Here is an 11,988-nt window from a genome sequence, read left to right as displayed (position 1 = left end):
AACAAAAAATGCATGAGACAGAAATTAAGCAAAAGTCAAGGCAGGGTGAACACTGTTATTGCCCCTGAGTACTCAGTACTTTCTGAAAGCAAACAAAACATATACATAATTGTAGACTTAGGATCCTCCTTAAGGTTTGAAATTTTGAAAAGCATACTCTTGGTCCTTTATTCTGGTTCACCAATGTTGACACCGGTCACAGACACTCAAGAATGACAGACAGTTTTGTAATCCACCCCAATCAAAATTACTCATGAACACTAATTGATCTGCTCTTGCAGTCATTAGCCTGACGCTGCTCCACGACTGTTTCTGTTACGGTTATACGCTTCAGCGTGAGACCGCTCCTCAGCCTGAGCCATGCAGAGCAGATGGATGGCAGAAAGCCAGGCTACTGGGCTGGTTTGAATCACAACAGAGCCCTGGCAAAAGCAGGGTGCCGCTCAGCGCATGCAGAGCAGGACTTCAAACTATGGGAGAATTTACGTTAACTGCCATTAAGATGACTAAGAACTTTGGACACCCTGGGGCTAGACAGGAACACAGCAGGTATAGAGCAGTTTTTGACTTGTATCCTATGCCTAAATCATTAAGTCTTCCTTTTGGTCTGCAGTTTAATTCTGAATTTCTAAATGACATTTTGTGACCTTTTTTAAAAGCTCAAGCATGATTTCAAAATGAATATTTAATGAATTATTTTTACTTATTATGGAATATCTGAAACCTGACCAAGCAGTGCATTCTTTCCTAAGAATTGGTAAATCAAATTCCAACAATGGCACTTCCAATAGGCTCAGCTCCTTGGGGTGTTTTTAAAATTAGTTTACATTACTCTTCAACTCCTTAACAGATACTTACGGAAAGTAAGGACAAGAGAGCTACAAATAAAACTTGAATAAATTAAAAAATAAAAGCTCATAATTGCATGATTTCTAATGTGGCTTTACTTCCTTTGAATCACAGTCGGATAATTAAAGCACATGTATTGCTGTGGAAACATGCACATTTATACAGATGTCAGAAAATGGGAGAGTAGTAATGGGATTTTATAAGATGGAACAGTTGGACTCAACACAAGTTGGGGACCTGCTAGTGCGTTCTCTCCTTAACTCCTGCTCTTCCTCACCGAAAATGGAGAAGAAGACTATGTTCATTACTTGCCTGCTTTGGTGCACTCTAGAAACACTTCACTCTAATTTTTACCCTTTTAATTGCTTAAGAGCATCTCAGGAAAAAAGTAGAGCTTGAGGGCTACCCAAATTCTGCAACAAAACATACAAAAGCTAAGCAGATGCTTTCCATTTCCCATTTTTCTTCAGTTCTTACTGAGTGAGTAGGTCTAGGAAACTTTGTTAGCTACCTTTGATCCAGGAAGATCTTAACTGTGTTTGCAGATCATGTTACAGAAATTAAAGTGATAGGTAAGGCTGGAAATTGTCACCTTGAATTCTCAGTATCAGTCTTCTGGAGTTTTCCAAAATTTTTAAAATGGAAGTTTCCCCATGGCCAGTTTCATCCATGTGTTGAAGTTTGAAACCTGAAATTCCTTTATCTTTTCTAGATTTATAGGGATGAAGGTAAATCTTTACTACTTTTGACCTATTTCACATTACCAGGAAGTAACATTTTAAAATTAACTCTCAAATTCAGCCTTTATCTGTGTGTTTATGGCTTGCTCTTTAGGTCAGTGGGAATTGTCTAAGTCAAAATAAAACCAAACTTCAGCCCTAAATAATAAAACATTGGTATGGACTTTAAATGACTGCTAGACTCTGAAAAATTGTATCAGTAATTTTATAAATATCTTAAGTTTTCCACTTCATCCTTATGCTTATGTTATATGCCGTTCAAGTTCAAAAATGTTCATAATTGCTTTTCCCATGACAGATGTGAACGTAAATTTGTGGTGAAATAGGAAAGCAAGAAAGGGCTTTTTCTTGCAAACAGCAGAACTTCACTGTCTGCACCGTTTTTTAAATGGAAGACTACTATTTTTCCTGTGCGTATAGGCAGGTACATCAAGGCATCAAGGGCTAAACCCTTCTTCCAGCATTGGCATCATCTGATGCAAGTTGTACTCAAGGACAGGCTACCCAAGAGAATCCGGCCTTCTGCTGAAAGTGTGGGCCTCCATCAGCAGCCTACAGTTCACAGAGGCTCAGTATGTGCAGGCAGGGCAAAATTTAACAATGTGTTACCAAACACGATAGCAGGTAACAGTAGAAGTTTGAAATACATAAGGAAATATATATTCTATAATACAAACCACATGTAAGGAAATTAATCCCCTTTTATTTGCCATTCATTAAATGGTATCCAAAATACTGCATCTGATTTTGAGCCCCCCTCCAGTACATGGAAGACATTAATATGCAAGTTCAGTGGCAGGCCACAAAGGTGGTTGGGGCTGAAGCACTTGCTCCATGAGAAGAGGTTGAAGGAGCTCTCCTTCAGCCTGGAGAAGGGATGGCTTGGCGGGCACCCAAGAGCAGTCTGCCAGGGTCTATGAGGAAGGTGTCAAGTGGATGGAGCTGTGCTCTTCCCAAGGGTGCAGTGGAGGAGGAGGAGAAACAGCAGATGAGAGAGGGTACAACAACCTGTCAGGAAAAGATTTCTTCACCATGAGGACAGACAAGCACTGGAACAGGTTGCCCAGGGAGGCTGTGCAGTCTCTGTCTTGGGAGGTTTTCAAGACCCAACAGGACAGAGCTCTGAGCAAGCTGGTACGATCTTATAGCTGAGCCTGGTTTTGGGAGGTCAGTCAGACCAGATGGCCTCCCAAGGTCCCTTTCAACTGGAGCTGTTTTATCAATAATTGCTTTTCCTAGGTGAGTGTATCTGTAGAAAAACTGTTGTAGAGTCACATCTGCTGGCAAATGCTGGTTTCTTTCGCTTAGATATAGCCGCAACATTTCACTGTTTGCAACTGTCAGTTTTCATTTATGAGATGCTATCAGCAACAGCATAACAGTGCCTAGCAACTTAGCCCAAGTAATAAAATCTAACTGCAGAGGAAAAAGACAAAATGTAAAGTGTTATTTGTAAGCACATTTATCCTTAAATTTCCCCCCCCCTCTTTTTTCATGAGATCAGCTGGCTGATTGCTATCAAAGATACTAGTCCTGCAAACACTAAAATTAGATGCTTAATTTTACTGTAATTGCTAATGCTGGTAATGCACATATGTAAGTGCTGGCAGGCCTGCATCCATAATCCTGATGCCAGCTCCCTAACTGGTTTATTAGTTTTTGTTCAAAGTGTCAAACAGATATACTTTAAAGGAACCTAATACAGTTTATGCCATCCACTTTACTTCTGCTTTCTGGGGTATTTTGCTAAGGGTTTTGTTTTTCAAATCCTATTCCATGTCTTTAATGCCATTGTAGCAACAGTGCATTTGCAGGATTACATCTTTAATTTTGCTAATTTTACAAGCTCCAAAAGACTATGGGATGGCCTTACGTTATTTCATATATACTAGTTTCATTTAAAGACAAATTATACTTTAGAGAAATTAACCTTTTCTGGCCAAGAAAATAAGCATACAGACTGGAACACAGCAACTTCATTTACAGAAACTATTTCCCAAGTATTTATTCATTCATTCATTTATTTGTGGTGTCTCTTTACAACAGGCAGTGTTATTTTATGATTTCACTGTGAAGCTCAAAACTGAGCCTTTATTTGGCTCTTCAGTTATTCGAAAATTAACCTGAGCACCCAGCTGATGCTACCAGTGAAGTAAACGCTCTGCAGCGGCAAAGTGCACGAGCACTAAAAAAAACTTTGAGATGCTCAGATAAGATTTCTTACCAAAATAAACCCATCCTAGTACTTGTACCATGTACTTTTTTCAGTACCATGAAAAAAAAAAAACAAAAAAACCCCCACCACCACACCAAAACACACCAGATCACCCCAAAAGCCCCAGCCAAAAACCTACAAAACTGCTGCCAGAAGTCCTGCTCCAGTGCCACGCGGCTGTGGAAACAGCAGCTGTGCCTGCTCGCCCGGGGGGTGACACCCGGGGGTGACACCGGGGGTGGCAGCCGGGGGGTGCTCTCCGGTTCCGCTCACCGCCGGCGCGGGTCGGGGCGCAGCCGACACGTTTCGGGGTGGCCGTGGGAGCGTTGTGCGTGCCGGGACCACCGGCCGCCCCTGGCTCCCGAGCCGTTGAGCGCGATTCCCTCTCAGGCGGGAGGCTCTGGCAGCTCACGGGTGCTGCCCGCTGTTGTTTGCACCGTGCGTGTGTGCGGCCGGTACCGTCCCCTCCTCACCTGCCCCCTCCCCGGCGCCGGCCCAGGCCGCCCCGCCCGCCCCCCGCCCCGTCCCCGCGGCCGCCGCCGCTGTTGCCGAGAGACCGAGGGCGGCCGCCGCCGCCGGGCGGGCCCCGCCGCCCCGATCCGCCGCGGGAGGACGGCGTGCGAGGCCGGCACACACCGTTACACCTCACACACCCGCGGCGGCCGGGACCGGCCCCCGCCGACCGCGCCATGAAGGCAGATGCTGGCGGTAGGTCGGAGGCGCGGGGCGCGGCTTGCTGCGCGGCGCTGGGCTCGGTACGCGGTGGGCCCCGGCTCCTCTCGCCCCCTTCCCCCGGCCTCTCGGTCGCCAGCGACCGCCGTGGCGCTCCCGAGGAGGCAGGCCACTCTCGGGGAAGCGACGGGCGCGGCGAGCGGCCTGGCCGGCTCCGCCGGGGGGGCAGGGGCGGCGGCGCCCTCCTCGTCGCCCGCCCCACCCGCCCTTCCCGGCGGTGGGAGGGGGCGCCCCGGGCCGCCCTCTGGGCCTGCGGCCGCTGGGCCTCGCCGGGGCGGGCCTGTCCCTCCTGCCCCCGGTCCCCTCCCTGTCCCGCCACGGGGCCAGAATGTGCCGCTGTTGTGTCCTCGCAGTCGCGCAGGCCTCTTCATTTATCGCAGGCCGGGGGTGACGGATTTAATGGGGTGGTTGTGGATGGGGCAGGGTGTGCGGGGGAGCCACTTCCCGCAGGGGGGGGCCTAGGTGGCTACAGGGCTGGGGTGGTTGGAGGGGCGACGTACCTAGGCCTGAAGTCGGTCTCTAACGTGCAGGTTCAGGGGTCTTAACACTGTGCCTTGAGTGGAGGAAGAGGCACTTACCGTCTTTCTGTTGTTGACATGTTTTTATTGTAGCAGTCCGGTAATGTGAGAGACACGTTTTTAGGAAGGGGGGTGCTTTCTGATGGCCTTTACATGCAGATTGTACCTTTAAAGTCAGCTGTGATTTGGTCGGTTACCCATTGTTGCATTCTGAGTCACTTACAGGGGGCAGATAGTCACAGTGAGGAAGTAATAACTGAATGCTGTTTGAGTGTTTTGGTTTTGTCTTAAGCATCTTCAATTTCCTGTTTCATTTCATTGGCCTTCTCTCTCCATTTCCTTCCACACCAGCCACATCGCACCTGCCTTCTAATTCACTTCTAGAAAATAGTACATATTAACAATGAGCACAGTTTTGCTGCATAAATCACAAAGAAACTTCAATGGAGGGAGAAAAAATTTCTTTGAGTTGGTGTCTGGCTGCTGGAAGACTACAGCTCTCTGCAAACTCGTGCATATACCTTTGGTGACTTTTAGGAATGCTTCAGGGAATTTTTGTTTAACTTTGAGCTCAATATTGTGTTTTAAAATGAAATTTTAAAGCCGTAACAATCACATGTCATTTGTGCTTTAAAAATGTAGACTTTTTGTTTGGTGTGTCTGTTTATTTTAGTCTGAAAATGGTCCATCACAGTTAATTCCCATTTAAGCTATACCTCTTGGAAATACAACTTAATCTGATTTGACTTATTGCCAGCTCATGGACATTGCTGGTACCATGAACACTATGTAGAAAGAACTATGTGGCATTCATCCAAACCCAGGACTTGAGTCACAGAGGTTTCAGGTCTTAAACCTTCACCACAGGATGTGAATAGCATCAAGCTGGGTTGTAGGGAGTAACAGGCTACTGGACCAAGCTGTGAAAGAGCTGGAGAGTCTCGGATTTTCACAGATAAGATGGGTATCTCATAATGAGATAGAACTGTTACTGGCTTCTGAGGATTTGAGTTTCCTCCCCACTCCACTAGGTATTTAGGAATTCAGGCAGCTGTAAACAAGATTTTTCATGTGTTTATGAGTAGAATAGAGGCGTTGTATTCACAAACAGTTTTTAATGTGTTACTAATACAATGCTTCCATGGTTGGAAAATTACTTGGATGTCCTGTAGATTTTGAGCCTGAAATCTTTTTGGAGGTAAAGAGCAAAGTCAGCCTAATATGGGCTTTACGGGTTGAATCATATATTATTTCCCTTTAAAATCTTTTTCTGTTCTCCCTTTCTTTACCTCCATAGCCTCTTTTATTTTGTTTAAGGTTCTCTGTATTGTTAAGTACTCATAAATGTCTTGCTTTGGGAGTTACACTCCTAGACTATGGTTGCAAATTGTCTTTGTTCTGCTAGGTGATTTTTCTTTATTTTCTGTGATATTTTTATCTTTCATGTCTTCTTTTTTCTATTTCATTTTCTCCCATCGTGAGAACAATCAAACAGTGGAACAAGATGCTCAAAGAAGTTGTAGTCTCCAGACCAGACTGGAGTAACCCGAGTAAATTGAAATAGCCTGATCTAACGCCAGAGTTCATAGAATTATAGAATCACAGAATGGTTTGGGTTGGAAGGGACTTTAAAGACCATCTACTTCTAACCCCCTTGCCGGGGTGGGGGTGGGGGATGCACACCTTCCACTAGACCAGGTTGCTCAAAGCCACATCCAGCTTGGCCTTGAATGCATCCAGGGATGGGGCATCCACAGCTTCTCTGGGAACCCTGTTCCACTGTCTTATCACCATCACAGTAAATAATTTCTTCCTATTATCTAATCTAAACCCACCCTCTTTCAGTTTAAAGCCATTACCCCTTGTCAGGCATCACTACCTGCCCTTGTAAAAAGTCCCTCCCCAGCTTTCTTGTAGGCCCCCTTTAGGTACTGGAAGGCTGCTGGAAGGTCTTCTCAGAGCCTTTTCCAAGCTGAACAACCGCAGCTGTCTCAGCCTGTCTTCATAGGAGAGGTACCTCAGCCCTCTGATCATCTTCATGGCCTTCCTCTGGACTCGTTGCAACAGGTGCATGTCCTTCTTGCGTTGGGGGCCCCAGGGCTGAACGCAGTGCTCCAGGTGGGGTCTCACAGGAGCAGAGTAGAGACGGGGGATCGTCTCTCTCAACCTGCTGGTCGCGATTCTTTTGATGCAGCCCAGGATGCAGTTGGCTTTCTGGGCTGCAAGTGCACATTGTGGGGCCATCTTGAGCTTCTCCTCAACCAGCACACCCAGGGCTTTCTCCTCAAGGCTGCTCTCAATCCATTCTCTGTCCAGCCTGTGTTTGTGCTTGGGATTGCCCCAACCCATGTTCAGGGCCTTGCATTTGCCTTGTTGAACTTCATGAGGTTTGCATGGGCCCACCTTTCAAGCCTGTCAAGGTCCCTCTGGATGGTGTCCCTTCCCTCCAGTGTGTTGACCGTACACACACAGCTTGGTGTCAACAGCAGCCTTGCTGAGGTTGCGCTCAATCTCACCGTCCATGTCGCTGGCAATGATGTTGAACAGCTGTCATCCCAGAATGATGCTGCTTGAGCAGGAGGTTGGACTAGAGACCTCCCGAGCTCCTTCCAACCTGAGTTAGCTTATGATTCTATGATCTCAGTTTTCCATACACTTTTTTTCCCCAAAATAAAGCTTTTGGGTTTGGCCTTTCCTTCCTGAGGCATTGCATTCAATCATTGTGTTTATGAAGATGATAGTATAGTACCAAAGGTTATGGCTGCACCTTCTAGGAACTACCCTGCAGCAATGAGACTGTGTATCCCGAGCCAATATATTTGTTTTAAAGGAAAGATAATATGGCAAAAAGGAAGCCCTAATTTTGCTTTGAGGATTTCAAGTTTAAAATCTATAGGTGTTGACTGTTTTGATGGTGATTCCTTAAATGATTGACAGGGAAGAATTTGGGAAGGGAAGATGATCTAGAATATTCAAATTTCTTAAATAATTATTTTACCCAAAATTGTGGCAATGCTAACCACTGTTTATTTTAAGTTTTACTGTATTTCAATTTAAATTATGAAAAGATGTGTGTACAAGGTTCTAGGCACATTAACATGTAATTAGTGGTATAACAAAATCCCAGCAACATTAAAATAATCACTTAAGCAGGCATGCTGCCAGCCATCTGCCTACAGAGAAGCTCCTTTTCCACCCCAGCATCATTCTGGGAAGGATGCCCTCATCCCTTTCTTTAAAACCCTGAAAAATTATATCTGCAGTATTCATGGCAGGTTAGTGAATGTGGGGTGTTTTAGAGGCAGGATGGCTTACTCCCTGAATCATTTCAAAGAATGACCTACTGCTACCTGCCCTCTTGCTCTCAGAGAGGGCTGTGACACAATTTCTACCTAAGATGAATAGAGCACAAAAGCAAATCCCAGAACACTGCTCTTGTATTTTTTCCAGCATGATTTTGACTGAGCACGTTGCTGCATGTCTTTGTTAGCTATGGGCTTTTAAGGATTTTCATATAGGCTACATTGCAGTAGACTAATCCTAGAGCAGCAAGTGGTGAGTAAGTGGCCCACAGGTGGCCCACAGCTGAAGTGAACTTTTTAGGTAATGCAGCTGTTAAACTGTGCTATACATCCATAAAAGCAATATAATGCCATCAATATATTCTCCGCATCTAATTACTGTGCATTCAGAGGCCATCATTAAATTCTAGCATTTTAGTAACCATTCTGACAGAGTAATGTCTAAGGGTATACTTAAATTGTAGGACTTGGTAAGCTGCCCTGTTGTCCAGTCATGCCAACAGCCAGCATGTTGGAAGGAGACTGAGGGTGCTGCCCACTCTTGTGCTTTGGTTTCCACTGGAAGAAAAAGCTGGTTACTTGTACAGGGAAGCAGCCACTTCATGCTCAGATGTGTCCCTCCTTTCGGGACACTTGGGGAGCTGGGACTCTGAATGTGAGACTGTATCTACTCTTTACTAGAGAGTTAGCTTTTGAGTAGCTTGATCTCTACTTTGTATGTAAAAGAAGTGGCATGGTGGAGTGTGCCATGGTGTGGTCTAACAGCACCATCTGAAAAATCATCTTCAGTATTTTTTTTTCTTTTACTCAACCCAATTTCTTAACCGAAAAATGTCAAAAAGCTAACCAATTCTATTTAAAATGATGAAGTATCTGGCTGCATCACGGCACCGTGTATACGCTTGTGTAGCTTATTTGAAACTGTGTCTTCTGGGTGTTAGAAGGCTTATAGTAAAAAGGACTTGTGATATGACATTATGTGATGGTAGTGGTAGGCTGTGTATTGTATCTGGCTTACATGAGATCTGCTTTTGTATGCATTGTGATACTTGATTCTGTCTGCTGAGTAGGTCTGAATTATTTTGGCTAGGTCTGAGAGGAAGAACTTATATTTGAGAAATAAATATTGTGTAAGCATTGTCCTTAGCGGATTATAAGACACAGGTGATGTGTTGGGAGCAAAGAACTAAAGTCTGGACACCTGTCTATATTCAGATGAGTTCTTACATTGGCAGCTTTAAGCAATTGTTAAACCTTTCTTGATCTGTGAACCCCAGTCCAGTATTTTTGATCTGGGGTCCTGTTAGTAAGTACAAGATGTCACTGGCTGTTCTTTCCTACCTGTATCCAAATGATTTGAAAATGCGAATTAAACTGATTTTTAGGGTGTTCCCTTCAGTATAACTTCTTTGTGAAGAATCCTGTTTGGTCTTAATAAATACTGAAGTTCAATCAGCTATTGGCAGTATACTGTGTTCAAAATAATGAAGATATCTTTTAGGACATTTTATCAGATGCGATAACGATACCACACAGAGAGAAAAAGTACCAAAGTAAGTTTTTCCTTGAAACTAGTTATGAGTTAATAACATCCATAGTGCCATGTGGTTGTATCCATTGGAATTCTGTCTTTGCCCTTCTAAAACGAAATATATCTGTACTGTCATTTGTGTAACTTGCTCACTTCAAATATTTTGCAACATGAAAACAAATACTGAAATGCCATTCACCTATACCTGCACCCAAAAGCAGGGATGGAAGAACATGGGGATGGAAGAACGTGGGGATGGAGGGAGCAGTCCACAGAGAAACAACAATTTGCTAAGAGGGAAGGAGGCTATTGAGATGAAAGAATGAGAACTTACGTTTTTCCTTTAACCGTATAATGCATACTGTGGTTAAGAGCAATTTCTTCTTTAAGTTAGCCTTCTAGTTCAGGGCTTTTTTACATGTATAATGTGGAAATGGGGTTTTGTCATCATGCTATGTGTATGGGTGCTCACATCCTCTTACTGTACCCATTTCAGCTTCCACAGATAGTAAAAGATTCAAAGATAATTATTCTCTTAGGACTGTATGTGCCACTTGTGTGTGTCCCAGCTCTGGGAAAAGTTGGGAGTTGACGTTTTCAAAGAAGAGAGAATTGGTTTTGAAGAGAGTGCTTGTAGGTGGCCTGCCCTGGGAGGACCTTCAGGCAGTGCTGACATGATCTCAGGTGACAAAGTTAACAGGCAGTATGCTGGAAGCCAGACACTGCTAATTCCAAGGATTTGTCTGATTTTTAAACTCTCTCCTTAACTGACAGGTAGGAATATCTGCTTTATTTTCCTATTTATTTCTCTGTGATGTCATTTTTCAACTGCCTTCTTTGTATACCTGAGCATTTATAAGCATGTTTTCCTGACTTTGCGATAGAGATTTCATGACCAGATCTGGCTGTATACAGTGAGCTTGCTTTATACACAAGAAACAGATTTCTCAGCTTTTGATACCGTGTAGGATCAGCTATTTTTTTAAAATTGTCTTTTGATTTTTGTAGGAAGTGCAAACTTCCATCAGCAGGAGTGTCTTGTGGTTAGCGTGCATATCACAAACTGGGACTGGGTCTTCAGATTTCTTTTTCCCAAGTGCAGTGTGGGTCCACATTCACTAGCTATTGTGCTAGCATCCTTTCATTTCAGCAGAAGCTTCAAATTTAGTGATTGATGGTGGTTTAAACAGTGTAGTGGTTGCTGAACATACCTGCAAGTTCAAGGAGACAGAGGAAGAGGAAAGGCTGACCATATGGATCTGAAGGGGCGCAGTGTATGAGTAATTTTCTATTTTGTTTTCTTCCTTTAGTTTGTCTTTGCTTCTAAAAATAGAGGAGAGATTTAAAAGCAAATACACAACATTCCTCCCTGACAAGGTTGACGGCTGCGCTGTGGTTTTTCACTGATACTGTAAGGAAAGTACTCCAAAGAAATGTGAAGTGGATGTAGACCCAAAACTCCATGTTTTCTTGTCTCCAAACCTGTCTTTGCCCTGCACCCAATACTTCTTAAAAACTCTGCAGCCAGAAATATATCCTAGAGAATGTAATAAGCCTTTCATGTTAATAACAGGTTGTGATCAAAGAAAGACCTAATGATATGTATGAGAATCAATGCAGGAACTGCAGGGGTGGATTTGTAGTTGGGGTTAGGGAGGCCTACAGCCTTCCCATTAGCACAGCTTGGTGTGATGCTCACTGCATCACATGCTAGAAGGTGTTCGTGCACAGCTCCCTTCCTCCTCTTCATCTTTCAGCAGGTTCCTCCCCTGCAGAAACAGGTGCAAAAGGTATTGTAGTCCAGGAGTTAAAATTCTTTACACCCATGGAAGAGTCCCGAGGCTGTACTGAGCTTTGCGTTACTCTGCAGTAACAAACATGAAAAAAGCCTGTGTGTTCCCTGGAAGAATAAAGAAGTCAGAACAACAACAAAAAAATGGCATAAAAGCTTGAGAGCAACCATGTTAGACTTTGGATAGTCTTGCTAAAGACTATTTCCGGAAGATTCTTGGCTTGTCATCTTTATTCTGCACTTTTTTTTGTGGGCATTTCAAGTAGAGAGGTGAACAAGGTTGTTCTTACATTTCGTGAACATTTCCTC

At 44.1% G+C, this 11,988-nt stretch overlaps 1 protein-coding gene across 3 annotated transcripts in view; it reads left to right on the top strand.

The window, feature by feature from the left end:
* Positions 1-4,295: 4,295 nt before the first annotated feature.
* The window catches only part of NALCN (sodium leak channel, non-selective), a 249,642-nt gene continuing 241,949 nt past the window's right edge, over positions 4,296-11,988 (top strand). Inside the window, exon 1 of one of the 3 annotated variants that reach the window (XM_056328711.1) lies at positions 4,296-4,512. The gene's annotated coding sequence lies outside the window, so the exon portion shown is untranslated. The remainder of the gene's footprint in view (positions 4,513-11,988) is intronic. The other 2 variants (XM_056328710.1, XM_056328712.1) reach the window with 2 other exon arrangements.

Source organism: Falco biarmicus, chromosome 2 (assembly GCF_023638135.1).
Source record: "Falco biarmicus isolate bFalBia1 chromosome 2, bFalBia1.pri, whole genome shotgun sequence".
NCBI lineage: Eukaryota > Metazoa > Chordata > Aves > Falconiformes > Falconidae > Falco > Falco biarmicus.
Note: the sequence above shows the minus strand (reverse complement) of the source record. Positions and strands in the feature narration are given on the sequence as shown.